Below are 27,082 nucleotides of genomic sequence, written 5' to 3' on the forward strand. Positions count from 1 at the left end.
AAGAAAGCCACATCCTTTCTGTTTCTCATTAGAAAAGGAATATGGAATAATTAGGAAGTGCCTTGCTCAGCCGTCACCAGAGAAGTTTCCTCCTTCAATAGATGGGAAAAAATACAGAGACTCACAACCAGACAAGATTCAGAGAGTCAGAGATGCCAATCCTAAATGGGATGTCTCCATCAAATCCCTCCCTCAGAGCTCCAGAAACTCTAGAAAAGGAGGCAAAAAGAATGCAAGAACCAAAGGAGACAGAGACTAAGGAAGAATAATAATAAAATAAAATAAGATAAAACAAAAACAAGCAAATTGAAATGGGACAAAACAAACATAAAGGAAAGAACCAAAGAAAAAGCACTAGAAACACATAAATGTAGAGACACAACCATTCACACATATAGACATCCCATAAAAACACAAAATCAGAAGCCATAATATATATTCAAGAGACCTATAAGTTTTAAAAACAATGCACTGACTCAATACTATGAGACAAAGAACCTCCAGAGATGCCCTTGAGTTTGTTTTGTGATAGCCATCTACTGTTGGGTATGGAGACTCCCCTTAAGAATGGTTTCTTTCCCCAGGGAGACTCTCTTGGAAAAAACTAATTTTTCTTTTGAAAGTAGTTTGCAATTAGAGACATCTTCTGGATTAGGGATAGGGGTGTTTGTTGACTTTTCCTCTCAGCTCTAGGACTCCATCTGGTGCAGACCTGTGTAGGATCTGTGCATGTTTCCAGTCTCTGTGAGTTCATGTATGTGCTAGCCTTCTTGTGTCTAGAAGGCCTTGATTCCTTGGTGTTCTCTGTCTCCTTTGACTCTTACATTCTTTTTGCCTCCTATTCTACAGTTCCTGGAGCCCTGGATTTGATGGAGATATCCCATTTGGGGTTGGCATCTCCAATTCTCTGAATCTTGTCTGGTTGTGAGTCTCTGTAATTTTTCCCATCTACTGGAGGAGAAAACGTCTCTGGTGATGGCTGAGCAAGGCACTAATCTATGAGTATAGTATAATGTCATTAAGAGTCATTTTATTGCTATATTCTTTCAGTGTTGTATTTGGGTTTCCCCTATTTTCCTGGCCAACCTTGTCTCAGGTTCTTGGCCACCTGAACAGTAAGTATTTGATGATGGGTTCCATCTCATTAAGTGAGCCTTAAATAATAAAGTTGATCTGTTACATTTGTTGGTATACATAAACATTAAGTAGGAATGTTACTTTTCTGTGGTAAGTGGCAGAAATTAATTAGGAAAAGTGAAAAGACCACAGAAATTTGTTTAGTTTATCTTCTGGGTTTATAAGAACCTTTCCTTTAACATCCATGTGTTATGTGATGGATAAATTCTCAACAAGCCTTGGCCATGACTCAACCTCCTCTTCAGCTTGCTTGACATGAATCCAAGGGTAAGTTCTGTGGTGTAAACATCTGAATAAGGAGGGCATCTGGTTCCCTGAATGGGGAAGACAGAGGAGATTTGTGCCACCCCTTGTGATCATATATAGATTCAGTCACTGACTCCAAAGATTTGATGGGTAGAAACAGGACTAGTAATGATATGTAAACTGCAGAGAAATCAAAATGAACTGTAGTTCGTACTCTTTGCCTGAAATTAGAAGGCATAGATATCTTGGCTGTAGGAGAACTAAGTGTAGCCACTCTCTTGTGTTTCTGTTAGGGCCAGTGAATCTGTGTAAAACCTTCATGTGTGGAATTTTATAGTACAGTATCATGGTCTGGTTTCTGTTAATAGAACTAAACACCACCAAGTGGATGACTTTTAAATCAAACTATGCAGTTCATATTTCTGGATGCTAGAAAGTCTAAAGTTAAGAGTCAGTATTTAGTAAGATCATTTTTGATTGTGGATACTCTGTACAGAGTCTGAAGTCAGCAAAGATCATCAGATAGAAACAAGTCTATTTCCAGTAGATACAGCCATAGTGACATTTATATCAGGCTCACTCATTTTTATTTTTATGGTGATTGAGATTGGACTTAGACCTAGAGCCTATACAAATATCTTACTTTTCAATTGCTGGGATAAGACACCATGACCAAGGAAGCTTATAGAAAACAGAATTCATTGCTGGACAGTAGTGGTGCATGCCTTTAATCTCTGCACTCAGGAAGCAGAGCCAGACAGATCTCTGTGAGTTCGAGGCCAGCCTGGTCTACAGAGAGAGAACCAGGACAGGCACCAAAACTACACAGAGAAACCTTGTCTCGAAAAACAAAAAAGAAAGAAAGAAAGAAAGAAAGAAAGAAAGAAAGAAAGAAAGAAAGAAAGGAAGGAAGGAAGGAAGGAAGGAAGGAAGGAAGGAAGGAAGGAAGGAAGAAAGAAAGAAAGAAAACAGAGTTTATTGAAAAATCAGTTTCAGAGGGGTAGAGTCCATAACGATCACGGTAGGGAGCACAGCATCAGGCCAGCAGGCATGGCACTAGAGAAGTAACTGAGAGCTTACATATTGAGACAACCACCATGAAGGAGAGAGAGAGAGAGAGAGAGAGAGAGAGAGAGAGAGAGAGAGAGAGAGAGAGAGAGAGAGAGAGAGCTAAATGGAAATGGTTTGAGCTTTTCAAACCTCAAAGCCTACATTCAATGACACACCTCTTCAAACAGGGCCACAATTCTTAATCCTTCCACCAACTTGGGACTAAGCATTCAAGCATATGAGCCTATGGGGACTATTATCATTCAAACCACCACACAGGGGAGTACTCTACCTCCTGTATCCAGACCCAACAGATCTACTCTTGAGATAAAACATTAACCTCTTAATTTATGAACAGATTTAATACATAAATGAAAGCAAAACTCTATATCCCATTCACACCTAAAAATTGATATTGAATTTTTTTTAATTTATTTATATTTTGCAATACAATTCAGTTCTACATATCAGCCACGGATTCCCTTGTTCTCCCCACTCCCGCCCCCCTCACCGTCCCCCCAGCCCACCCCCCATTCCCAACTCCTCCAGGGCAAAGCCTCCCACCCGCGGACTGAGATCAACCTGGTAGACTCAGTCCAGGTAGGTCCAGTCCCTCCTCCCAGGCGGAGCAAAGCGATTCTGCATAGGCCCCAGGTTTCAAACAGCCTACTCATGCAATGAGCACAGGACCCGATCCCACTGCCTGGATGCCTCCCAAACAGATCAAGCCAATCAACTGTCTCACCCATTCAGAGGGCCTGAGCCAGTTGGGGGCCCCTCAGCCATTGGTTCATAGATCATGTGTTTCCATTTGTTTGGCTATTTGTCCCTGTGCTTTATCCAACCTTAGGCTCAACAATTCTCACTCATATAAACCCTCCTCATTCTAGCTAATTGGACTCCCAGAGATCCACCCAGGGCCTAGCCATGGATCTCTGCATCCAGATCCCTCAGTAGTTGGATGAGGTTTCTAGCATGACAATTAGGGTGTTTGGCCATCCCATCACCAGAGTAGGTCAGTTCGGGCTGTCTCTCGACCATTGCCAGCAGTCTGTTGTGGGGGTATCTTTGTGGATTTCTGTGGGCCTCTCTAGCACTTTGCTTCTTCCTATTCTCATGTGGTCTTCATTTACCATGGTCTCCTGTTCCTTGTTCTCCCTCTCTGTTGTTGATCCAGCTGGAATCTCCTGCTCCCCCAAGTTCTCTTTCCCTCGACCCTCGCCCTTCACTACCCCCACTCATGTCCAGGCTGTTCATGTAGATCTCATTCCATTTCTCTGTCATTGGGCGATCCCCGTGTCTTTCTTGGGGTCCTGTTTTCAGGGTAGCCTCCCTGGTGATGTGAGTAGCAGTCCAGTCATCCTTGTTCCACATCTAGTATCCCCCTATGAGTGAGTACATACCATGTTTGTCTTTCTGAGTCTGGGTTACCTCACTCAGGATGATTTTTTCTAGATCCATCCATTTGTCTGCAAACCTCATGATGTCATTGTTTTTCTCTGCTGAGTAGTATTCCATTGTGTATATGTACCACATTTTGTTTATCCATTCTTCAGTTGAAGGGCATCTAGGTTATTTCCAGGTTCTGCCTATTACAAACAATGCTGATATGAACATAGCTGAACAAGTGCTCTTGTGGTGTGGTTCAGCATTCCTTGGGTATATGCCCAAGAGTGGTATAGCTGGATCTTGGGGGAGATGGATTCCCAATTTTCTAAGAAAGCACCATATTGATTTCCAAAGTGGTTGTACAAGCTTGCATTCCCACCAGTAGTGGAGGAGAGTTCCCCTAGCTCCACATCCTCTCCAGCATAAGGTGTCTTCAGTGTTTTTGATCTTAGCCATTCTGACAGGCATAAGGTGGTATCTCAAAGTTGTTTTGATTTGCATTTCCCTGATGATTAGGGATGTTGAGCAATTCCTTAAATGTCTTTCAGCCATTTGAGTTTCCTCTGTTGAGAATTCTCTGTTTAGTTCTATAGCCCATTTCTTAATTGGACTGTTGGACATTTTGATGTCTAATTTCTTGAGTTCCTTATATATTCTGGATATCAGTCCTCTGTCAGATGTGGGGTTGGTGAAGATCTTTTTCCATTCTGTAGGCTGTTGCTTTGCCTTGTTGACCGTATTATAGCTAGAGTTTTCCTGCCTGGCCCACAGTCAGGACAAATCTCTCTCACCTGTTAGTCCCACAGCTGCTCAGACCCAACCAAGTAAACACAGAGACTTATATTGGTTACAAACTGTATGGCCATGGCAGGCTTCTTGCTAACTGTTCTTACAGCTTAAATAAATTCATTTCTATAAATCTATACCTTGCCACATGGCTAATGGCTTACCGACATCTTCACATGCTGTTTCTCATCATGGCGGCTGGCTCTCGGACTCAGCCTTCCACTTCCCAGCTTTATTCTCCGCCTTGTCCCACCTATACTTCCTGCCTAGCCACTGGCCAATCAGCGATTTATTTATTGGCCAATCAGCAACACATTTGCCATACAGACCATCCCACAGCACCGTATCCTTTGCTCTACAAAAGCTTCTCAGTTTCAAGAGGTCCCATTGATTGATTGTTTCTCTCAGTGTCTGTGCTACTGGTGTTCTATTTAGGAAGTGATCTCCTATGCCAATGTGTTCAAGACTACTTCCTACTTTCTCTTCTAGCAGGTTCAGAGTAGCTGGATTTAGGTTGAGGTCCTTGATCCACTTGGACTTAAGTTTTGTGCAAGGTGATAGATATGGATCTATTTGCAGCCTTCTACATGTTGATATTCAGTATTACCAGCACCATTTGTTGAAGATGCTTTCTTTTTTCCATTGTGCACTTTTGGCTTCTTTGTCAAAAATTATATGTTCATAGGTGTGCGGATTAATGTCAGGGTCTTCAATTCGATTCCATTGGTCCACATGTCAATTTTATGCCAGTACCAAGCTGTTTTCATTACTGTAGCTCTATAGTAGAGCTTGAAGTCAGGGATCGTGATACCTCCAGAGGTTGTGTTATTGTACAGGATTCTTTTGGCTATCCTGGGTTTTTTGTTTTTCCATATGAAGTTGAGTATTATTCTTTCCAGGTCTGTAAAGAATTGTGTTGATATTTTCATGGGGATTGCATTGAATCTGTAGATTGCTTTTGGTAAGATTGCCATTTTTACTATGTTAGTCCTGCCTATCCATGAGCATGGGAGATCTTTCCACTTTTTGACAGCTTCTTCAATTTCTTTTTTCAGGGACTTAAAGTTCTTGTCATATAGGTCCTTCACTTGCTTGGTTAGTGTTACCCCAAGGTATTTTATGTCATTTGTGGCTATAGTAAAGGGTGATATATCTCTGATTTCCTTCTCCACATCTTTGTCCATTGTATATAGGAGGTCTACTGATTTTTTTTGAGTTGATCTTGTATCCTGCTATGTTGCTGAAGGTGTTTATAAGCTGTATCAGTTCCTTGGTGGAATCATAGGGGTCGCTCAAGTATACTATCATGTCATCTGCAAATAGGGAAAGCTTGACTTCTTCCTTTCCAATTTGTATCCCCTTAATCTCCTTATGTTGTCTTATTGCTCTGGCTAGAATTTCAAGTACTATATTGAATAAGTATGGGGAGAGTGGACAGTCTTGCCTTGTTCCTGATTTTAGTGGAATTGCTTTGAGTTTCTGTCCATTTAATTTGATGTTGGCTGTTGGCTTGCTATAAATTGCCTTTATTATGTTTAGGTATGTTCCCTGTATTCCTGATCGCTCCAAGACCTTTATCATGAAGGTGTGTTGGATTTTGTCAAATGCCTTTTCTGCATCTAGTGAGATGATCATGTGGTTTTTTTCTTTGAGTTTGTTTATATGGTGTATTACATTGACGGACTTTCGTATGTTGTAACACCCTTGCATCCCTGCGATGGAGCCTACTTGATCATGGTGGATAATTGTTTTGATGTGTTCTTGGAGTCTGTTTGCCAGTATTTTATTGAGTATTTTTGCATCAATGTTCATGAGGGAGATCGGTCTGTAGTTCTCTTTCTTTGTTTTATCCTTGTTTGGTTTAAGAATCAGGGTAATTGTAGCCTCATAGAAGGAGTTTGGTAATGTTCCTTCTGTTTCTATTGTGTGGAACAATTTAGAGAGTATCGGTATTAACTCTTTGAAGATCTGGTAGAATTCTGCGCTGAAACCATCTGGTCCTGGGCTTTTTTTGGTTGGGAAATTTTTAATGACTGTTTCTATTTCGTTAGGGGTTATTGGACTATTTAAATGGTTTATCTGGTCTTGATTTAACTTAGGTATGTGTTACCTATCTAGAAAGTTATCCATTTCTTTTAGGTTTTCCAGTTTTGTGGAGTAGAGGTTTTTGAAGTATGACCTGATGATTCTCTGGATTTCCTCATTGTCTGTTGTTATATCCCCCTTTTCATTTCTGATTTTGTTGATTTGGATGCTCTCTCTCTGTCTTTTGGTTAGTTTGGATAAGGGCTTGTCTATTTTGTTGATTTTCTCAAAGAACCAACTCTTTGTTTCATTAATTTTTTGTATTGTTCTCTTTGTTTCTATTTTATTGATTTCAGCTCTCACTTAGATAATTTCCTGGAGTCTATTTTTCCTGGGAGACTTTGCTTCTTCTTGTTCTAGAGCTTTCAGGTGTGCTGTTAAGTCACTAGTGTGAGATTTCTCCAACTTATTTATGTGGGCATTTAGTGCTATGAATTTCCCTCTTAGTATTGCTTTCATAGTGTCCCATAGGTTTGGATATGTGGTGTCTTCATTTTTGTTTATCTCTAGGAAGTCTTTAATTTCTTTCTTTATTTCTTCCTTAACCCATTGGTGATTCAGTTGGGTATTATTCAGTTTCCATGAGATTGTAGGTTTTCTGTAGTTTCTGTTGTTGTTGAAATCCAACTTTAGACCATGGTGGTCTGATAGAACACAGGAGGTTATTCCAATTGTTTTGTATCTGTTTAGATTTGTTTTGTGGCCAAGTATGTGGTCGATTTTAGAGAAGGTTCCATGGGGTGCTGAGAAGAAGGTATATTCTTTTTTGTTAGGATGGAATGTTCTGTAGATATCGATTAAGTCCATTTGAGTCATGACATCAGTTAAGTCCTTTATTTCTCTGTTAAGTTTGGATTTGGGAGATCTGTCCAGTGGTGAAAGTGGGGTGTTGAGGACTCCCACTATTAATGTGTGGGGTTTTATATGTGATTTAAGCTTTAGTAATGTTTATTTTACATATGTGGGTGCCCTTGTGTTTGGGGCATAAATGTTCAGAATTGAGACTTCATCTTGGTGGATCTTTCCTGTATGTAATGCCCTTCTTGATCTCTTTTGATTGATTTTAGTTTGAAGTCTATTTTGCTTGATATCAGGATGGCTACACCCGCTTGTTTCTTAAGACCGTTTGATTGGAAAGTCTTTTCCCAGCCTTTTATTTTTAGGTAGTGTCTATCTTTGAATTTGAGATGTATTTCTTGTATGCAGCAGAAAGATGGGTCTTGCATTCGTATCCATTTTGTAAGCCTATGTCTTTTTATAGGTGAATTAAGTCCATTGATATTGAGGGATATTAATGACCAGTGATTGTTCATTCCTGTTACTTTTTGGTGGTGATATGTGTGTACTTCTCTTCATTGGGGTTTACTGCTGTGGCTTTATCTATTGCCTGTGTTTTCGAGGGTGTATCTGACTTCCTTAGGTTGGAATTTTCCTTCTAGTGCTTTCTGTAGGGCTGGGTTTGTGGATAAGTATTGTTTAAATCTGGCTTTGTCATGGAATGTCTTGTTCACTCCATCTATGATGATTGAAAGTTTTGCTGGGTATATTAGTCTAGGCTGGCATCCATGGTCTCTTAGTGTCTGCATTACATCTGTCCAGGACCTTCTGGCTTTCAAAGTCTCCATTGAGAAATCGGGTGTTATTCTGATGGTTTTGCCTTTATAAGTCACTTGGCCTTTTTCCTTTGCTGCTCTTAATATTCTTTCTTTATTCTGTACATTTAGTTGTTTAATTGTTATGTGGCGAGGGAACTTTTTTGGGGGGTCTAGTCTGTTTGGTGTTCTATAGGCTTCTTGTATCTTCATAGGCATTTCCTTCTTTAAGTTGGGAAAGTTTTCTTCTATGATCTTGTTGAATATATTTTCTGTGCCCTTGAGTTGGTATTCTTCTCCTTCTTCTACCCCTATTATTTGTAGGTTTATTCATTTCATGGTGTCCCAAATTTCTTGGACATTTTGGTTCATGACTTTGTTGGCTTTAGTGTTTTCTTTGACGGATGAATCTATTTCTTCTACTGTATCTTCAACGCCAGAGATCCTCTCTTCCATCTCTTGCATTCTGTTGATTATACTTGCATCTGAAGTTCCTGATTGTTTACTCAGATTTTCTATTTCCAGCATTCCCTCTGTTTGTGTCTTCTTCATTTTTTCTATTTCCCTTTTCAGGTCTTGGACTCTTTCCTTTATTTGTTTCATTGATTTTTCTTGATTTTCTTTCAGTTCTTTATTTTTTTCTTCCAGGACTTTATTGATTTCTTCTAATTTGTTTGCTCTTTCCTCCAGTTGTTTACAGCGTTCTTTCCATTTTGTTTGTCTTTTCCTCTACACAGGCTTCTAGCTTCTTCATGATGTCATTCATAAGGCTGTTTTCTTCTGCTTCTTCCAATTTCTGATGTTCAGGTCTAGGTGTTGGAAGAGGGCTAGGTCCTGGTGATGCTGTATTGCTATCCATTTTGTTTGTGTTTCTGTCTTGATGTCTGCCCATCTCCTTGTGGTTCATTCTTGGCCTTATCCGCACACTTGTTTCAGACAGAGCTGACAGATTCAGGAAGTCTCTCTCTCTTGTCCAGATGGGAGCTCTCTTGTCCAAATTGGAAGTCCGGGGCAGGATGGGAGCTCTTCTCTTTCTCTCTCTCTCTCTCTCTCTCTCTCTCTCTCTCTCTCTCTCTCTCTGTCTGTCTCCTCCAGAAGGGAAGTCCAGGGCAGGATGGGAGCTGGGGGCCGGCCTCTAAGTCTCAGGAAGAGGCTGGGGTCTCAGGCAGATGGGCGTGGGGGCAGGGCGTGGAGATTGCAGGTTCTGCCGGGGCTCTTGGAGAAGGGGATCCTTCCCAGTGGGGCTAGAAGGGAACCTGCCAGGTGGCCAGAACCTGGGGCCAAGTTGGGCAAGTCTTCCCCGGAGTGGCTGGTGCCCAGGGATGGGGTCCAGGCTGAGCTAGGGCACTCACCTGTGCTCCAGAAAGGAAGTCCCTGATATTGAATTTTAACATGAACTTTTATAGGGAGAAATTGTATTCAAACTACAATAGTGGCCAAGGAGAGTCCATTTGACATCTCAGCCCCAGCTTTACCAGCTCAAACACCTTCCCATGCCCTGACTGCATTCTATATCTTACCTTCCAAGTTCCAAAGTAATTTCCTTTTCTTCAACATGAACTGCTAACTCATCTGTTTCTTTAGTATCTGCTTCCTCTTGCCTTAGCCTCCTTTTTATCCCTGATTCTGTAACCTATTGTTCACTCTTCCTTGTTGACTTCAAGCATGTTTTTAGCTTTGCCCACCTAGTTTTTACTGGATTAGGCCAATTGGAAGATAGGATAAGGAAACTGAGCGGCCCGATTCTTATTTAGAAGGCAAGGAGACAGGAAAGGTAACTGTAATTAATTATTTTAGTGTATTGTAGTTTTGATTAATTTACTGTGTTTTTCTTTGAATGTAATCTACTGTTAAACAGAATCTCCTTCAAGTGGATTTCATGTTCTGTGACCTAGTATAATGTAGGACCACAGTATCGTAGCAAAAAAATATTTTGGTCACTTGATGCTATACATCTGACTTATAGCTCAGAATCATTTCTCCTGTCCATAGACACAGTTAAACTTAAAGCAGTTTGATGAAAATGTAACGATTCCAAATAAGTATCTTGCATCGGATACCGGTTTAAAAGACATGCTCCTGGGAAGAGTGCTACTGCTTCTACATTGTTCATCTGTTCTTTTCTCAGTGCAGTTCTTTTCAAGTTGTGCATTTGTAACTTTGGGAGTGCCTGTTGTATCTTTTGAATAGCATTGCAGAATTTAATAACCCTTGTTGTGTAGTCAGAAGAGTTTTCCTGTGTCCTGGCTGGCTGGTGGTCAGGACAAATCTCTCACCCACAGTCCTGCAGACTTTTATAAAATAATCACAGAGGCTTAATATTAATTATAACTCCTTGGCCATTAGCTCAGGCTTATTACTGACTAGCTCTTACACTTAAATTAACCCATAATTCTTATCTATGTTTACCATGTGGCTTGGTACCTTTTCTCCTTTTTGCCTTGTCATCTTGCCTCCTCTGTGTCTGTCTGGTGACTCCTGACCCAGCCTTCCTCTTCCCAGAATTCTCCTCATCTGCTTGCCCACCAATACTTCTTGCCTGGCTACTGGCCAATCAGCATTTTATTTATCAACCAATCAGAGCAACACATATTTACAACATACAGAACAACATTCCACATCACTTCCCCTTTTCTGTCTAATCAAAAGGAAGGTTTTGTTTATTTATTTTTGTTTTTTTCAAGACAGGGTTTCTCTGTGTAACAGCTCTGGCTGTCCTGGAACTCACTTTGTACACCAGGCTGGCCTTCAGCTCACAGATATCCACCTGTCTCTGCCTCTTGAGTGCTGGAATTATAGGTGTCTTCTACTATTGCTAGCTCAAAACTCTTTCCTTTCTTAAAATTTTGTTTTGAGACAGGGTCTTATGCAGCCCAGGATGACCCTGAGGTCCTGATCCTCCTGCCTCCATTTCCTTCAGCAAATCTTACCATGGGTTGTGGCACATGCTGTTAGGATTTGCTGAAATTGACTTTTCACAGCATTGTTGAACTTTACAATTACACTTATAACATCCTTCAAATGACAATTCTGTGTTCCTTTGCAGAGACAGAAATATTTTCTTCACAAAACTAACTCATTTTCTAATAGACTAAAACTCCTATTAACTTTCCAGAAAATATAGTCAGTTCTTCAAATTGCACTACAATATTTGACTGTGGAAATACGGATACCAAGGACAAAGCTGACTGAGATGGGAGCAGGGATGAAAACAGCAATCACGCTTCTCTAGGCACCCTACAAATTTTATTCCATATTGAGCATATTGTATGCTTAGGACTACATGCTCATGGAGTTCAAAAGACCTCAGTAATGCAAATTTCCTTCTTCTTTTGCCCCAAGAGTCTGGGATTTCATAGTTTATCATTACTTTCTGTTGTTACTTCTGTTCCTGTATTTCTACAGTAGCATTTAGGTCAGCTTGGTGTATGTTAGAAGTTCTTAGCAAGTCTATTGGCTAGCACAGCACTGGGTCCTGTGACAAGGCTACTTTTCTGGGAATGGCTATGCTCCCCTCTTCCTCTTCTGATGATGGGATCCAGAAGGCCTACCTGCCCACAGTTTCAGACTTCTGCCCTAGTTCAGTCAGTTAGCATACACAATTATTTGCCTTTTAAATTTAACTCAATGTAAAATTACTACCAAAGATTTTACTTCTACCAAATAACATTTTTTTATGTTACCAACCTAATCAGAAAATCCTAGTTCAATCAGAGTTTCTCAGAGCTGAGCTAAAAAATGTTCTCCTATTCTAAATTTTAATCTCCACTTTGAGAGAAATATGCAGAAAGGCTCTATAGGCAGCAGTTAATCTGACAGTGATTTTTTGAATAAAAAATAGTTTCTAAAAAATATTTCTAAATTCAAAAATTCACCTCAGGAAATACAAATGCAGCAGCCTTTGTAGATAGGCTTTTACATAAGGATAGATTCTTCATATAACACTTTGACTTTAGAAAGAAGGAAGGGAAGAAAAGAAACTGACATGTGTTGAACACTTACAGCTGGCTATTTTCACTGACCCTCATAACCTGATCTTCTATAGTTTTGATAACAGACCCTTGTATTACTTATTATGCCTCATTTTCACAGATAAGAGAATGGGCTCTTAAAAAGTTCAATGACTTCTCTAAGATCATACAAGCTCAGAGTGGTTAAGTTTTACATCTAGGTCCATCTATTTACAGAGCCTATACTCTTTCCACAGCATAGCTATTCCTCTTAGTTTCCTGGCAGTGTTTTTCTTGCCCATAGTTAATTTTATAGCTTTACTAAAAGTTAGCCTTTCAGACTCAAGTTGTTTCTCAGTCATTATTCTTACTGTTAAATTGCTATCTGATTTTATTTAAACAATGAAGATGGATTAAGACCATAAGACTAGGTGCATATATCTGCAACATTCTTCTCTTCTCTATAGCTTGTATTCTTTTTTCTTAGTCTAAAATACAACTCTAATCGTGTTAATTATATTGAAAAATCTTTCTGTGGGCCCAATTTAGAAAACATTTCTTTTCAGAGAAATGAGCTAATGAAATTAGAGAGGAGAATAGATTCTCAACAAGTTGAACTTTATTGTTTAAGTATTTAGCTGGCTGTGTAGTCTAAACTGATCCTGAACTAGCTCAAGCTATACTTCTGCTTCAGCCTTCCAAGTGTCTGGTGCTATAGGTAAAGGCCATAGGCCCGGATATGTCTATTTTCTAAATCAAACAATCACAGAAACACAAGTTCTTGGAATTAAGTCTTTTAAGCCATCATTTCTAAAAAAGAGGAATAATTTTCACTTTGATGTGTTGACTAGGATCTGATAGTAGCTGCTTAGATGTCTGAGTTGAGGATTTTAAGGCCTCACATTGCTTCATGGAAAGATGTTAACAATTCCAGTAGACTTCCCTGCCTCAAATCAGGATCATTATTACTCTGAACATTAATTAACATACTACATTATTTCTTAGGCATTTTGAATATGTTCAGTATGACTGGGCTCTCTTACAGTTGGAGAAAAAGGAATTCATAACCCCCTAATCTGTTAAAGTTTTTTATATTCCCTAGAGTAGAGGAGATTTGTTTCCTCAGTGACAACACTGATTATGTGTTAATTTAACAAAACGAGTATAAATATATTTTTCAGGGATTGAGACACAGTATCATTTCAGTTTGTAGGGATCAGTATGCATGCACATAATTTATAATAGTATAGTATTTCTTAACATATGATCTTATCTTATTTCTAGGGGAGTGGTGAGTGATTGGAATTGAACCCAGGCCTTCATGTATGCTAAAGGAAAACCTTATTGTTATGCAAGGATAATGTCTTCATTTCATCCGTGAAACAAAAATTGAATGGACTTGCATTTGTGAATTGATATCTCCTCCTTTTTGGTTATAAGCACTTCTTTCATTCCCTTTCAGTTGCTTCAAGTCACACTTGCAATGGCTATGAGCTCATTGTCTCTTCCTTGAAAGCTTTTTTGATAGGTATAGAGAGAAGATTATTTCTTCTGTGTGTGTTCTCAGCATATACATATATGCTTTCATTTCTCACATATCATCACAATGAAAAAGGAATATAGCAACTTAGAATTGCATTATGTTTAATTTTTCATGCGATTTTTGTGAAATTTGGACTGAGTTTAGCTACTCTGAGATGTTAAGTGCATAACATATTATTTATTATCTTTGCAAATGCTGTTTTCTACAAAGATACTCTTTTCTATTTGCTAGGAAAAGCTGCATCAAATCCATTATCTATGTATAGATAAGTTAAGGGCTCAGCCTTCTGTATTTCAAACTAGTTTATTTCCAAGTCCTACACATAAATAATTACTTTGATGTTTTCCATTCCTGATGAGAAGATTTTCATATCTTCATTGTCTTTTATCTTTAATTCTTCTGAATAGCATTACTGGCTTATCAATAATTGCATTATCTAGCATATGTGACCCAAATCATGTTTGGGGATATCTTCCTCCTTTTCTCTACCTATGTTCTTGAGGTAGTGGGGAGTACTGTTTCATTTGTCTCATGGTTTTTCTAAACAGCTACAACAATACTGGTAACTAAATGTAAGAAGTCCAAAATAACAACAATGATAGTAATACTAAGAGTTACTACTACTACTACTGCAACTACATCCACCACCATGATCACTACTACTACTACCATCCAGGCAATATGAAGGTGTCAAGACAGTCTATGCTTCTTTCTGAATGCCATAACTGATAAATTGTTTCCTTTTACTTTTACAGTTTCTAGAATGCCCCACGTTCTTTTATGTGGCTCTCTTTCATATCCAAAGCCAAACAATGCATAGTATTATTCTAATTTAGTATATCATGGCTTTGATACTGGCTCTTCTGTCTTCTTCAACCTAATGTGTAGGATTTATGATTTCCTTGATTCTAACTGAACAATATAGAATAATGTCTCTATCTCAAAATTGGTTACTTAACCATATCTGTAAAAATCTTCTTTGATATGAAAGATAATAAGGTTCATTGTATCTCTATGGGATCTAAATTGCAAAATAAGCAAATTGGAATTTGGTGTGAAGAGTATTAGATTGGAGACTTAAAACAGTGCAGAATCTTGTGTCTGGCCTAAAATCATTTATGCAGCTAGAATTGACTCATATGAGTGAATTCTAACACAAGATATATCTGATAATGAGATCAACTTTGTTACCACTGATAGTAGTAAAGCAGGTGTTTTTCCTTTCTCTAGATAGTTCAAGAGGCCAGGCAGTAGTGGCACACACTTTTAATTTCAGCACTCTGGTAGCAGAGGCAAGAGGGTCTCTGTAAGTTTGAGGCCAGCCTGGTCTACAGAGTGAATTCTAGGACATCCAGGGCTACACAGAAAAACTCTGTCTCAAAAAACAAACAAACAAAAAAGATAGTTCAAGAGAAAACCAAGGAATGTGGTTAGTATAGAGGCACACTGTTTAGGCACTCATAACTAACCAGTTGAGGAAGACTGTGTACTATATAAAATTCTTACACCACACCACTATAAGACCTCCATAAGGTTTTTTTTTTCATGCTTAGTGTTTTATAATAAAACAAGCCGTTCCATCAGCCATCTAAAAACAACACACTTTCAGCTTTCCGTTCCCAACCACAGCACCACCTCTCACTTTCTCCAGCGCAAACCAACCACATTTTTTTTTCCATAAGGTTTTTTTAACTGTACACTGATAATATCTATGCACCTGTCTCAGCATATTTTTTTTGTAATGGGAGCATTATAGAGAAATATCCATGGAATCTTTACAGCAAAGCCAAGGAATTAATTGTCAAAGGACTGGTGAATGAATCTTAGGAGGTTGATTTGATGAGGTTCTCTGAAAGAGCACACTCATATTATTTGGGTAAATAGAAATCTCCCCAAAGTGTGTTTCACAATGTACACTCCAAATAGTTGGTGGTTATAGTCAAATATTAGAGAGAAGTGAGATAACCCACATCTGTTCTGTTTTGAAGTTTAGAACGCTATAGATTGAGTTCCAAAATGCTAGAAATTTGCTAGGACTAAAACAAAACAAAACAAAACAAAAACCTGTATTATCAAACAGTGAGTGGAGTGACTATGGAGAATCACTTAGGAGAATTTACTCTACCATTCAGCCCACCATACTTGAACCAAAGGAGATGGAGCAGGGTTAAAGATCACACTGAAGTGTGGTGGTATTGTGTTCTCCAAAATATTGTGCACATTGATAAACTTATCTGGGGTCAGAGAACAGAATAGCCACAATATTAAACATAGAGGATAGGCAGTGGTAGCACATGCCTTTAATCCTAGCATTCCAGAGACAGAAATCCCTCTGGATCTCTGTGAGTTCAAGGCCACATTGGAAACAGCCAGGCATGGTGACTCACGCCTTTAATCCCAGAAAGTGAGCCTTTAATCCCAGGGAGTGATGGCAGAAAGCAGAAAGGTATATAAGGCGTGAGGACCAGAAAGTAGAAGCATTTGGCTGGTTAAGCTTTCAGGCTTCTAGCAGCAGTTCAGCTGAGATTCATTCTGGGTAAGGACTCAGAGACATCCAGTCTGAGGAAACAGGATCAGCTGAGGAATTGGCAAGGTGAGGTGGCTGTAGCTGGTTCTGTCTCTCTGATCATTCAGCGTTCACCCCAATACCTGGCTCTAGGTTTGTTTTTGTTAATAAGACTCTTTAAGATTCGTGATACACTGAAGGCTGCATGGGATTGACCTAGGCCCTTTTCATGTCTGTGACAGTTATGTGCCTTGGTCTATTTGTGGGGCTCCTAGCAATGGGATCAGGACTTGCCCCTGGTGCTTATGCAGGCTTTTGGAAACCCATTCCCCATGCTGGGTTGCCTTGCCCAACCTTGATGAAGGGAGAGGAGCTTGGTTTATGCTTCGTCGACTCCCATGGGAGGCCTGCCACTTTCAAAATGGAGATGGAGGAGGAATGGATGAAGGGGGATAGAAGGGAGGTAGGGAGGGAAGAGAAGAAGAGGAGGGAGGAGAAACTGAAAACATTTTAATAAAAAAAGATGACTCTGAAATTATTTTAAGGGGGATTATAGTTACATAAGATCCCTTCATCTAGCCAGATCATTTCAACTCTTCCTCATTGAAACTGCTCCCCTCCCCACTTCATGGAATTGGTAGGAGAGGTAGCATTGTGACACCTGAGTCATCTTAGACATACCATTGGCTGGAGGAGTTTTTTGCCAACCAATCAAAACTGAAGGGTGTGGCTTCTCATTGTCCTGAGTGGATATATATGAGACATCAGGCCTCCTGAAGTTAACTGTAGCCAATACAACTCTAAGATGTTGGATGTTAGTGAGGAGCAAGAGGATTCTAGTACAGACACACTCTCTGAACTTGACTCTGATGATGAGTCAACCTCTAGCTCAAATATGGAAGAAGAAAGCCCTCCAAGCCTGAAGGAAAGGCTTTGCAGTCCAGTGAAGACTACCTTAATTAGAAAGGTCAGATAATCTCTCTTAAGTTTCTTCTCTTTCGCTCACAATTCCTCACCTATTACTCTTTCCCAGTCATTATCTGCTACAAAATTCTTCAATCCAAAACCATCATCATGGATATAGACTTTATGCTTTGCTTGAAACTGTGTTTTAACCTGTGCTGTTCTCTTATCAGCTCCCCCAAATCATGAAGAAAGTACAATCTGTGATTGATGAGAATTCAGAAGACAAGAAAGGAAGAAAATGCACCATCTTGATCTTTTACCACCAACGGAAGGAAAAAAAGAAACAAAAGCAAGTAAAAGAAAAAGAAGAGGTCCCAGAGGAATCTCAACTTTCAAATAATACTGTAGCTCAACCTGAGCAACGCCAGTACCCACAATCCTCTCCATGTTATCCACCAAAACGAGCACGGAAGAAGTTCTTTCGGTAGAGACCAAATATTACACCCATACATAAGAATGTGTGGACACTGTTGACTAAAATACAATAAAATATCCTGTGAAAACTGGTTTTGTTTCAGTGTGTGGTGTGTTTGATTGGTGGGGAAAGAAGAAAAGGAAATAGGAAACTATTTGAGGCAGGAGAAACGTGGAATCACTCTTGGTTGTGGGGTGGTGGGCATACTGGGTGGCAATGAATAAGAACAGGAGGGAGGCTGGTTGCTGAAGAGGAAGTTCATCAATGCTTTCTTCCACAAGGATGTTTGAAAAGGATGTTTGGTGCTTCAGTGGGGTTGGGCGGCAAGGGTAGATGGGGAGAGGCATGATGTTCGTGGAAAAGGGACATGCAGGAATTGCTCGTATTTTTCATTTAATTGCTACCTTGACCTATTTCCTATTAATATACCTCAACACAAGAGATGTAAGGACAAAGATATATTAGAATAAAAGATCTTGAGGCTTGGAGGTCAGCAGTCAAGATTTGATGGGTATCTTCTTGTTGGTGTGGACACTGCAGAGTCCAGTGGTCCAGAGCAATGCATCAAATAGTGAGAGGAGCATGTAGGAAGAACAGCAGCATACCTGCTGTTATAACAGATAACCCATCACTCATTAATCTATTAATTTGTGATTTATTTATTCAGGAACTAATCACCAATTAAAATTTCTATTTAAACTCACCCAATAATACCACAATATAGTGAAAGTTTTCAACATATGTTTTGGTAGAAATTTTCTGAGTGTCACAAGTACTAACAGCTCTTTATCTTCATCATTGCTTCTTCCTTTCCTCCCTACATCTGTGAAGGCTTATATGAACAGAGTTGCTCATCATAAAGTAGAAATAAGCAGGTATGCTTAGTCTTAAATACAGGATCAAACTAATTTCTTTTAGTTCCCTGCACATATAGTAGTTATTTTCTGAAATATCTCCTGTGGATTGAGAGTAATATGACCCAGAAAATAACAAAATTAATATCAAATAACTATAAAATAATTTTAAAGCATGGTTCCCCATGAAATAAATTATTTCTCTATTAAAGACAACATCCCCCCCAATGGAAGTAAAAACAGGACCTTCAATTACTATATATGAGAGTTAAATGGACGAAGGATTGTTATTTTCTCTACTAATAAGCCACATTTTTCAACACCTGTAAGAAAGGAATATGCTATTGTAGATTACTGGAACTAATAGGCCCCCATCTTGTGAGCATCCACATGGATAATCAACCTTTTCTGATTTTAAGATGATTAAGGCTATACCATGACCAACTGACAGAGTTCTACTGCTCTCTACACCTTTCTCTAAATTTTGTATTCTTTCTTTCCTGGTTCAATGATGATCCCTGGTTCTGGATGGAGTGACCTCCATATATTCTGAATATTGTGAAGCAATGCCACAGAAATTTATCACAACAGACACTTATTTATAGCATTTTTGCCAATAACTACCAACAATTCTAAAAATATGTTTGCTTTCAATACATTTAGAAGTACCAGTAATTTGTGGTAGCAGGTACAAATATTTTTACAGCAATTTGTTTAAGAAGAAGTACCATGTACACATCATTTAACAAAGACTATAACAGTAACATTTCTCCAGGGGCCTATTGTGGGAGCCCACAACTGCCTCAGTTTCCCAGTTTGAATCTGAAGTCTATTCTGAGTCAATAGTGTTCAAGCTTGCTTGCTCCAGGGCTGTGAGAAAATCCTGATTAGCCTGCAGAGCCTCCTTGAAGGGCTGTGAGAAAGTCTTGATTAACCACAGGAAGTAAAACACTATATAAGTAGATGCATGCAAATGAAAGCCAGAGGTACATTGAGATAGAAAATGAAACTGCCTGCTCCTTGACGCAAGGCAGGATAGATAGTGGTTGAATGCCTGTGCTGTGCATTGTTCTATGTCTGTCCTTGAACACTGTATATAAGCTGGCTGTGAAATAAACTCGGGTGCTGTGGGATGGTCTGTATGTCAAATGTGTTGCTGATTGGTCAATGAATAAATCACTGATTGGCCCGTGGCCAGGCAGGAAGTGTAGGCGGGACAAGGAGGAGAATAGAGCTGGGAAGTGGAAGGCTGAGTGAGGGAGACACTGCCAGCTGCCATCAGGACAAGGAAGATGTAAAGTACCGGTAAGCCACAAGCCACGTGGCAAGGTATAGATTAATAGAAATAGATTAATTTAAGCTGTAAGAACAGTTAACAAGAAGCCTGCCACGGCCATACAGTTTGTAACCAATATAAGTGTCTGTGTTTACTTGATCGGGTTTGAGCGGCGTGGGACTGGCGGGTGAGAGAGATTTGTCCTGACTGTGGGCCAGGCAGGAAAACTCTAACAACAAATGGCGCCCAACGTGGGGCAAGAGTTTCCACCTAAAAACTGAAAAAAAAAGATTCTAAAAGGGAACTAAAAACAGTTCCTAATTGTCTCTCTCAAATGAGCGGCAGCTGCCGATTTGAGCTACTGGCGGGTTGCTGGTGTGCGCACTCGACCTACAGTATGGTGAAAATGAGGCCTCTACAAATGACACGTTAAGCTATGTGATGGATTTAGCCTTTGCTAGTACAAAACAAAACAAAAAAAAGGTTTCTGGGCTACACGCTGCTTTGATAAAAACATAGACCCACTATTTCTGAGAGTTGATGGCTCCCAGAGCTGGCAAAAAATGTATCACCGCCATTTTGGAAAGCTAAAGTGGGCAGAGCCAGCAGCCACAACACCAGCGCCGTTTCAGGCTTAGAAGGCTACAGTTTAAAACAATAGGTTCAAGCTAGTATAAAAAAATAAGCCACGTAAAGATGGCTACCACACAGAAAATCTGGATTATGTTCTCTTTGATATTCGTAACTAAAAAAAAACATTTGATTACAAAAGCTGTTGAGTTATGCCAAAATGTATATTTTAAAGATACCTTGACTTCAAAATTTGGATATAAGGATATGTTGCTTTAGAAAGGAGATTCTGCTTTTGTTTCCACAAAAAGTCAGAGGCTATGGATCTGTTCCAGATTAAGACACATCAGGTTTGACCAGCCAAGACCACCTAAAAGGTCTCCGATGACACCATGGCCCAGATGATCCAACATCCAAAACCGTTTCAAGACAACTGGCTCAGATGATACAGCCTCACGGACTACTCCATGATCCTAAAATTTTCTTTGTTTCCCCAGAAGATACAGCGCCCCCCTCCAACAGAAAGTAGTAAAAAAAGCTACACCCAAATTCCCAACTATACCAAGCTGACTTTAGAGATATATAAAGGTTAAAACTTTCCTTTTTAAGAAAAAAAAAGGGGAGGTGCTGTGGGATGGTCTGTATGTCAAATGTGTTGCTGATTGGTCAATGAATAAATCACTGATTGGCCCGTGGCCAGGCAGGAAGTGTAGGCGGGACAAGGAGGAGAATAGAGCTGGGAAGTGGAAGGCTGAGTGAGGGAGACACTGCCAGCTGCCATCAGGACAAGGAAGATGTAAAGTACCGGTAAGCCACAAGCCACGTGGCAAGGTATAGATTAATAGAAATAGATTAATTTAAGCTGTAAGAACAGTTAACAAGAAGCCTGCCACGGCCATACAGTTTGTAACCAATATAAGTGTCTGTGTTTACTTGATCGGGTTTGAGCGGCGTGGGACTGGCGGGTGAGAGAGATTTGTCCTGACTGTGGGCCAGGCAGGAAAACTCTAACAACACTCGGGGTTGTCCGGCAATGACCGGCAGACCTCTTGACTCTTTTCTGTCTTCTTCATTGTCTCTTCAATCCCCACGTCTCTACCCAGCTACCCAGCTGACTGTGGGCAGGCTCCGACAAGTGGTGCCCAATGTGGGGCATGAACCCATGACCCTGAGATTAAGAGTCTCATGCTCTACCGACTGAGCTAGCCGGGCTCTGCTGCACACAGAGCAGCCTCTTGGGCCAGCTATTCAGGCAATAGGGCACAATATTCTTCCTTAAAATGAGGTATCCCCTTCATTTGTGGACTTCCTTTGGGATATACTGGTTCACAAAGGTATTTGCCCCTCTTGAAGAAGCAATATGTAAAAACAAGATGTAGCTATTTGCTGTTGACACTGCTATCATGGTACTATCTGGCCTCCATTAAGCTTGTTTGTAAGATCCAAACTGGGTACATGATTTAGCTGGTTCCTTATACATTACGATTAACACACTAGGTGGGCTGTACCAGATGCTGAGGCAGGCTGGGTCCAGCATGGCAAAGAACACTCTCCGAGGGTTGGACTGGACATGGAGCAGCGACCACATTTCTCCAGCCACATGTTTTCTTTCCTAGCTTACAATAACAAACATGGATTTGCTCCAGTGAAGTAGGCTTTAAATCAAATAAGAAAGTAGATGGCTGCACCTATAATAATTGTGCCACTATTTAATCAGTGAACACATATTACTTGGAATGCTGGGGGCCTTAATATACAGGGCCCATAACTAGGGAAGATTATTAGTCATTCTCCTCAGAAGCCTGCAAAACCAGCTTCTAGTAACACAAATGCTATCTATCAAGTAAAAAACCTTCAGCTAGGGCCAGCTTGATTTCTCAATATCCTGCAGCCAGAATATATGGAATCTTCAGTGGTAATGATTTACCATTGAGTCTGGTATACACCCAATAAATAGTAATAACCAGAATTGTGTGTGAAAGCCTTAGAGAGAGTACGTGTCCAACAACTCAAAATTGGCATTGATATTTTCAATTAGTAAACGTATTTCTTCAGTGGATCACCTTTTCTACTAATGAAGGGTGTCTCCTGCATTCAACTACCAATTTTACATGTATAGGCATAGGGTGTTGCATGATTTTCATAATCACTTCACAGAAAATTGTGTTTATTCAAGTATAAAACTTCCAAGAATGTCATAGTTGTATCTCACATCTTCTTCCTGTGTAGAGTAATTTCTCATCCTTGCTCCTTTAACTGCACTTACATATCTTTTTAATGGTTTTATATATCTTTAAGGTACTTAGAGGGTTGCATTATGTAATAAAGCCCTCTGCAGAGGCTCTATAAAAACTCTTAACATCATTCCTGGCAAGTAAAAGTTGTTCTTGGGATTCAGCAGCTACAGGGGTAATAAAAAACAAGGCCTGAAATGGTCTTAAAATTATATCATTTGTTTCATCAAAAAAGTAATGCTGGATGCACATGTATGGATTAGGGGCATTATAATATTTATCTCTCTGTAATTTACTGTCATTCTCCATGAAACATCTGGTCTCTTTCCCAGACATACGTGGCTATTAACATGGAGCTGGATCAACTATCTCCATTCTCATAAGCTCTCTTTTCCTTCAACCACACAAACTGAGTTTATGGTTCACATCTTCAGATATAACTTACCAACATTGCTATATAGGGCATGTCCTAGATGCTGTGGGATGGTCTTTCTGTATGCTGTGAATATGTGTTGCTATGATTGGTTAGTAAAGAAGCTACTCTGGCCTATGGTAAGTCAGGTTATAGCCAGGCAGGAAATCCAAGAGAGAGATAGGAAGAATAAAGGAGAGTCAGGAAAGATGCAAAGCCTACTGCCCAAGGAGCAACATGCCAGCAGACTGGTAATACCATGGCCATGTGGCAATACATGGATTAATAGAAATGGGTTAAAGATGTAAGAGCTATCTAGCCAGAAGCCTGAGCCATAGGCCATCAAGTTGGTAAATAATATAAGCCTCTGTGTAATTATTTTATAAGCAGCTGCGGGACCATGAGTGGGAGAGATTTGTCCCGACCACAAGACCAGGCAGGACCAGAGAAACTTCTGGCTACTCCTAGCAGTATATACATGTTCTGTACACCTCTGTAAGTATGAAAGGTATATAGTATATTTTAAGGGGATAATTTCCCTAGTACAAGCTTAATCATTCTCCTTTTCACCTTAACTTTTCTATCTCTATGTTTATCCTCTGATGCCCATTGTTCATGATGCTCTTGGAAGCCTCCAGGAATCAATGCAAACCTGGACTCAGCATCTTCCCAAACCCAGACATATTTTGTACATTGGTAGGAGGATGAATTAAAGCCCTGTTCATGTTGGGCATCTGATAATCTTGTGTGACTCTAACCTTCATGAAACCTTGGCTATCCTCTTAGGAAAGAGGCTTGGACGGTTTCCTACTTATGAGATCTCCTTCCTCCACAGGAGTGAAGATTTACTGTAGCTGGAGTTTTCTCCAGTCCCTCTCAGGCCCCACAGTTCTGCAGCCCACTTATAAAATAATCATTCAGAAGCTCATATTAATTAAAATTGCTCAGCCATTAGCTCAGGCTAACTGTTGACTAGCTCTTACATCTTAAATTAACCCATTTTTATAAATCTATACCTTGCCAAGTGGTTCATGGCTTACCGATACTTTACATCCTGCTCCTCATGCCAGTGGCTGGCAGCATCTCCTGACTCAGCCTTCCACTTCCCAGAATTCTCATCTCTCCTTATCCCACCTACACTATACTTCCTGCCTGGATACTGGCCAATCAGCATTTTATTCATCTACCAATCAGAGCAACACATTCACAACATCCCCAGCAATTTACAGTGGTAGTTAATTGCACCTCTATAATAGTTATCAATTTGCAAACTGTTGAGCAGTCTTTGAAAAATTACAGAGGCTCACTAGTGCAGAATTTTGCTTTCTGACATTTATTTTCCTCTTTTTTGAAATCTTGCTCAATACAAATGTCATCACATTTGTACTTTTTGTTGTTTGTTTATACAAGCTCTTGCTATGTATCTTTGACTCACCTGATACTAATTATGTATCTTAGACTGGTCTCAGACTTATGGAAATAAACCTTCCTTATCCTCCTCAGTACTATGATTATAGGCATGCACAATGGTGCCCAGATTCAAATTTACTTTCTAGTGTCATGGACAGGTCTCTTTGTCTACTTTCTTTTATGTTCTCTTTGCTGTAAGAAATAGTAAGCTAATACTTTATTTCATCCTCCCACTTTATACACCTATACTTGCTGTGGAAAAATCCTCTTGTACACCGTAAAGATTTATCACTGGTATTGGTTTAATTAAATGCAGATTGGTCAGTAGCCAGGCAGGAAGTATAGGTGGGGTGACCAAACTAAGGATGATGGGAAGAAGGGTGGAGTCAGAGAGTTGCTGGCAAATGCAGGGAAGCAAGATGAGAATGTCGTCCTGAGTAAAAGTACCAAGCCACGTGGCTAAACATAGATAAAAATGATGGTGTAGTTTAAGTGTAAGGGTTAGCTAGTAACAAGCCTGAGCTATTGGCCAAGCATTTATAAATAATATTAAGCCTTTGTGTCAGTTATTTGCGAGCAAGTGATTGGGACAGGAAAATGTCCATTTACATATACTGTTAAATCATAGGTAAATGTGGAAGATACCTCCCACAAATCTATTTGAAGTTGAAATTCCTCCCATCTTTTTGCAAGTTCTTTCCAGGTAGACAGTTTGGCTTAATTTTGATATTATCACCCACCCAACAACTATTACAGCATTATTACAATCCTCTTCCATATGATTTCCTTTAAGAGATTTCAATATATCCTCTGCTGTTCAGCTGTTTCAGTGGTCATCCATGTAACAGTGTGGTGGGACCCAGTTCACTAAAGATGTGTATTATCTCATTACACATAGATGAAAACAACCCCATGAGGATTTCCTCTCTAGATGATTCACCATGACTTTCCCCGTGGGAAAAATAATTCCACCTGATTTATATATTTTATCACTTATATCAGGGACCACACAACTACAACTACAGAAAAGTCATGTTCTATATATACCACAAAGATGATTCCACATGGACTATGATAAAGCCATTAAGCTGGTTAACACCAAGGAAAGATCTACGTTGGACTACAAACTGGTCAGGACAATTTCGAGATGACTACCTGAGATGATCCAGCCTGACTGACTACTCGAGCAAAGACTTATGACAAGCCCTAGACTTTCCTTTTATGCACAGACTGGACAAATGATACAGGACTTGACAATTAACCCAAAAATTTTCTTTTCAAGATTCCCTAAATATATCTTCACCCCTAGAAAGCAAAAAAGAAAAAGAGAATAAAATATGAGATCATTGAATCTACTCTGAGAAAAAAGGTAAAGAAATAATAGGATAAATAGGTAGATCACTGAATCTACACTGAAGAAAAAGGGGGAAGATATAAAAATGACAAAAGGTAAACTACTGAATGTATTATGAAAAGAAAAAAGAGAGAATATGGATATGATAAGATAAAAGGGAGATTATGGATCTACTTTTAAAAAGGAACTACTTGTTTTAAATATGATAAGTAATGAAAATTTTTTGTCTGAATTTATCAGATGTTACTGGACTGGACATTGTTAATATATATATATAATGGAGTTTTTATCTGAATCTGTCAAATGTTAATGGACTAGACATCATTAATGTAATTTTGGCTATATATACTGTATATACTTATTGGATAGTTTTTCTTGTATTAGTTATAAGCCTTTTTTAATTTTAGACAAAAAGAGAGGAAATGTGGTGGTATTGTGTTCCCCAAAATATTGTGTACCTTAATAAACTTATCTGGGGTCAGAGAACAGAAAAGCCACAAGATACTTAGGCTAGAAAATGTTAGCACACGCCTTTAATCCTAGCATTGCAGAGACAGAAATCCATCTGGATCTCTGTGAGTTCAAGGCCACATTGGAAACAACCAGGCATGGTGACTCACGCCTTTAATCCCAGAAAGCAGCCTTTAATCCCAGGGAGTGGTGGTAGAAAGCAGAAAGGTTTATAAGGCGTGAGGACCAGAAACTAGAAGCATTTGGCTAGCAGCATTTGCCTGGTTAAGCATTTGGCTGGTTAAGCATTCAGGCTTCTAGCAGCAGTTCAGCTGAGAGCCATTGGGATGAGGACACAGAAGCTTCCAGTCTGAGGAAACAGGGCCAGCTGGGGAATTGGCAAGGTGAGATAGCCTGTGGCTTGTTCTGTCTCTCTGATCTACCAGCATTGACCCCAATAACTGGCCTCAGGTTTGATCTTATTATAAGAACTTTTAAGACTCATGCTACACCACATGGAGAAGGATAGTCATACTAATATTCCCCCTGTGGATATTCCTACTTCAAATGACTAAGCCTCAGTTGCCTGTCTTATTATCCATAGCAAGGGATATGGAACTCTTCGTCTCAAGCTTCTTTGTGTGGTATGCTCATGCATGTGATTCCTAACTTAATCATACTTATAATACCCATTTTGTCATGTAAGGTAAAAATACTCTTTCTGGTAATTTATACTCTTTCTGGTTATTTTACTTTGTCTACTATAGTGAATAATTAGGGGGTTAACATACTGTACTTATGACATCTCATAGCTATTTTCCCAACACTGAAAACAACGTGTGATCCAACCATAGTTT

General features: G+C 39.5%; 1 pseudogene; it reads left to right on the forward strand.

Moving 5' to 3' along the window:
• Positions 1-17,089: 17,089 nt before the first annotated feature.
• LOC128117749 (TGF-beta receptor type-1-like) overlaps positions 17,090-27,082 on the forward strand; it is a 111,830-nt pseudogene continuing 101,837 nt past the window's right edge.

Source organism: Peromyscus californicus, unplaced genomic scaffold (genome assembly GCF_007827085.1).
Source record: "Peromyscus californicus insignis strain IS unplaced genomic scaffold, ASM782708v3 Scaffold_10__1_contigs__length_136768540, whole genome shotgun sequence".
Taxonomy (NCBI): domain Eukaryota; kingdom Metazoa; phylum Chordata; class Mammalia; order Rodentia; family Cricetidae; genus Peromyscus; species Peromyscus californicus.